This window comes from Neomonachus schauinslandi, chromosome 4 (assembly GCF_002201575.2).
Source record: "Neomonachus schauinslandi chromosome 4, ASM220157v2, whole genome shotgun sequence".
In the NCBI taxonomy this organism is placed as follows: Eukaryota; Metazoa; Chordata; class Mammalia; order Carnivora; family Phocidae; genus Neomonachus; species Neomonachus schauinslandi.
The window spans coordinates 142,334,728-142,338,565 of record NC_058406.1 but is presented as its reverse complement, the minus strand read 5'-3'; the positions used below and the strand labels follow the sequence as shown (position 1 = coordinate 142,338,565).

At 40.5% G+C, this 3,838-nt stretch overlaps 1 pseudogene; it reads right to left on the bottom strand.

The window, feature by feature from the left end:
- Positions 1 to 414: 414 nt before the first annotated feature.
- Positions 415 to 3,588, bottom strand: LOC110578859 (annotated as a pseudogene).
- Positions 3,589 to 3,838: the final 250 nt, after the last annotated feature.

Here is a 3,838-nt window from a genome sequence, read left to right as displayed (position 1 = left end):
CAATGTCTGGATATTTGGTAGTTCTCACTTGTGGGTGAAATCCATTTAGAGGATATATTTAGAGGGACAGAGCCTAGGCTTCCCTCAGTAGTTCTAATATAACAACCAGATATATCATGTCTAGAGTTTTTTTTTTTTCATAATAGTGTTACTTCTTATAAGAATGTGAGCTTTTAATTGATAGTTCAAAACAAAGACAGAAAACCACTTTTTATCCATGAGATTTTATTATTTTTTTATTTTTAATTTTATTTATTTATATATTTATTTTTTGGCTCCAAAAAGCTTTATTGTTTCCATTTGGTCTAGGGCTTGCGAGAGGGCTCCAAGGTGGTTAAAATGCTGCTTAATTGCTTCAGGGAGAAGCTCAGGCACAAGCCCTGGCACCAGGAGGGTGCTGGGCTTCAGAGGCTCCTAGTCATGCTTGAGGGTGAGCCTTTCGAAGAGATCCTCGTCCAGCCCAGCCAGCCTACAGAGATTAGTCAGGTGGTTCCCCATCTTCTTGACAAGTTTCACCTGCTCTTCTAGGAAGTAGTTCTCCAGGAAGTCACAGAAATTGTTGTGTGTGCGGGCTGAACCCAAGGCATGCAGATCCCAAAGGGCCTGGTTCAGGTTCTCCAGCACCAGGGCAGCTTCCATGGTATCCAGGGTTTTATGCCACTCATCTTAGGATGGCTTCTGCAGGTCCTGGAAAAGGGTGTGGAGGCTGAGCTGCTTTTACATCTTCAAGAGCAGACGTGCTTCTCCTCAGCCAACTGGAGGAAAAAGGGGTCCATGCCCTCCATAGCCACATCCTCCTGGTGGAAATAGAAGCACAGAGAGAGGTAGGTGTAGGAGGCCCACAGATGCACATGGACAAGGCAGTTGATGACAGCCTCCCCCTTGGTGGAATAATTCTTTTTTTTTTTTTTAAGATTTTATTTATTTATTTGAGAAAGAGAGAGAGAGCGAGCACAAGCAGGTGGAGTGGCAGAGGAAGAGGGAGAGGCAGGCTCCCCGCTGAGCAGGGAGCCTGACACAGGGCTCGATCCCAGGACCCCGAGATCATGACCTGAGCCGAAGCAGATGCTTAACCAACTGAGCCACCCAGGTGCCGCTCGGTGGAATAATTCTGACAAATCTGGGAGCTCATGGTTGATGGTAATAAGGAGCTAAGCTCAAAATAGAGTGTTGGCTGGTCCTGGAGGCAGAGGGTGGCCAAGAAGATGGCTCTGAAGGTTGTGACTGGAAAAAAGGTTGGAGAGTGGTCTCAGGCTGGTAGAAGGGGCATCCCTGGGTCTGTTCGGTCCAAACACTGTTGAAGCAAGAGACAGATCCGCAGGACAGCCCAGTGCCCTGCTTTTATGCATTGGATTTTAAAAGCAATACTGTCTGTTGAGAAAGAATAAATACTTCAATGTTTCATTCGATTTACTTTTTTTTTTTTAAGATTTTATTTATTTATTTGACAGACACAGCGAGAGAGGGAACACAAGCAGGGGGAGCGGGAGAGGGAGAAGCAGGCTCCCCGCCGAGCAGGGAGCCCGATGCGGGGCTCGATCCCACGACCCTGGGACCATGACCCGAGCCGAAGGCAGACGCTTAACGACTGAGCCACCCAGGCGCCCCTCGATTTACATTTTTAAAAATTGTTTTTTATTTCTCTTAAATCTGATACAATATTTTGTCGACTTAAAAAGTACATTAAGCTGATTGTTTCAGTTTTGCAACTTAGTCAATATACCTAATACACTAAGAAAAAAAGTAGAATTTAATTAATTCCACTAGTAGCCGATTTCTTTAATGAACTCATTCACTTTTTACCATTTCGCAGAGGTACAGGCAAAACTAACAATCACAAACAGTACCAAGGCCTAAGAATTCACCAGGGACTCCTATTTTCAAAGAATGTTACCTAAATCTTTATCTGGGGACATCACTAAATGTTGCCCTAGTTAGCTAGGTAGCTTGTCAAATATAATAAATAATACTTGATTTATTTTTATTAAAGACTCACAGTTCATTTTTCAAAAATGAAAAACCATCTTGATATTAATTCATTGCTAAGCATAGGACAGGATGATTCCAAATTAGCATAAAGGCACTTCGCTCAGTATGTGGCCAACATGAAAAAACTGGGGCCGTTCACATTAGATGAGAGAAGCACAGTTGGAAGAGGCAAGTTCTTTGTTAACTTCTGTAACATTTAAAATCAACTAATATTTTGATACATTGAAAAACTTCTGAAGTGCAAGTCAGAAAAAAATGACAAAATTTTCCAGAGAAAAACCAAATTATATTTCAGATTTAATACTTTGTATATTCCCATGGTCCTGATTTTATATCCTGTGAACCTAACAATTCATTTTACTTATAATTATGTTCAACTAAGTACAGAGACTTCTGTAGGGAGAAAAGAGGTGTGTTGGGAACGACTTTGAAAATTTAATTTTTATGTAAGGAGTATACTTTTTGTTCTTTGTATTTTTCCTTTCATTAGAAACACTTTCTCTACGGGTATAGAAAACGCACCCTGACAAAGAGTACTCAGTTGATTTTGCTTGGTGATTATCTCGACGTATTTGTTCATACCTTCTAGTCCTATTAAATAATAAAGATAGGAATTTTTAAAAAATTACAGAAAATACTGCATTGCTTACAACATTTATTTATTCAGTAGAGATGGGGAGGAAAGATAAAAACCTAGTGCATAACGAACATCCGAGGCCTTTGGGCTAGATCGAGATTGACAAATAATTCACCGTGTTGGCCTCCATTTTACTGTCTTCCTTCACAGAAGTTACCTCTTGGAAAAAAAGCTTCTGTGTATATAGAAACTGCCAAAGTTAATTCTTAAAATTGTGCAAACAAAATCATTCAATGAAATCAATTTCATAAATTCCAAAAACGGTTCTAAGTGGAAGAATATGGAGAAAATCTTTAAATTTGAAGGGACTATTTCAAAACCTTTTTTTTTTTTTCAGTGAAAAACCTATGTGTGCCTTTTTCCAGACTGAAAAGTTTTATTTTCTCATTTTGTGGGGGCAGATATGATCAATAAAAACAAATAAACAAAAAACCAAAAAAAAACCCCTAGATATGACTGAAGAAAAAAAGAGGAGTACTCCAGAGCCACATTTTAGTAGTTAGCGTAGTCTTAGGAGTTATGGAAAGGAATCTTGAAGAAATATGTTTTAAAAATGAGACCCAAATAACACAGACAGGTTTATTCTGTGCCAAATAAGCTGAGCTCTAACTACCTTTCCAAACATCCCCTTCCCATCATTTTTCTGGATTATGGATGACAACAAGATGAATTTGCATGTGATTTGGCAGGCAGAAATGAGGGAGTGGTGATAGTGTTTTATGTTTTAGAGGTTGGTCTGGGGCACTGAGCACGTGGCAGTGTTGGCTTACTTTGTTGGCAAGGGTCAACACGCAGGCTTGCAACTCCTTTCTCTCCTGCTGGATTTTCTCCCATGGGTTCTCTGAATCCTGTGCCTGGCATGTGAACAGATCTATGCTCAAGAGAGTCAGCTTTTTCTGCAGGGCAATCCTAGCACTGAAGCTGATAGCAGATGCTAAAGACAGGTGCAAGTTCCAGCTCATCCTCGTGGTTCTGGTTTCTCATCATTTCCCTCCATGTTCAGCTTTTCTTTCTGACCTCTAGACCAAGAGAGTCATACCTCTTCAGGCTCATCCTCAGACTCAGAGACAATAGCTTTGCATAGACTTCACCACGTCCATTCCTGCTTAGAGTTGAATTCCTGTAAGTTCTTTATTCAGTATTATTTGTAGTGGTTCTTATCTACAGCACAGCTGATCTGATTGAGCCTTCAGTGACACACAGAGTTTTTGC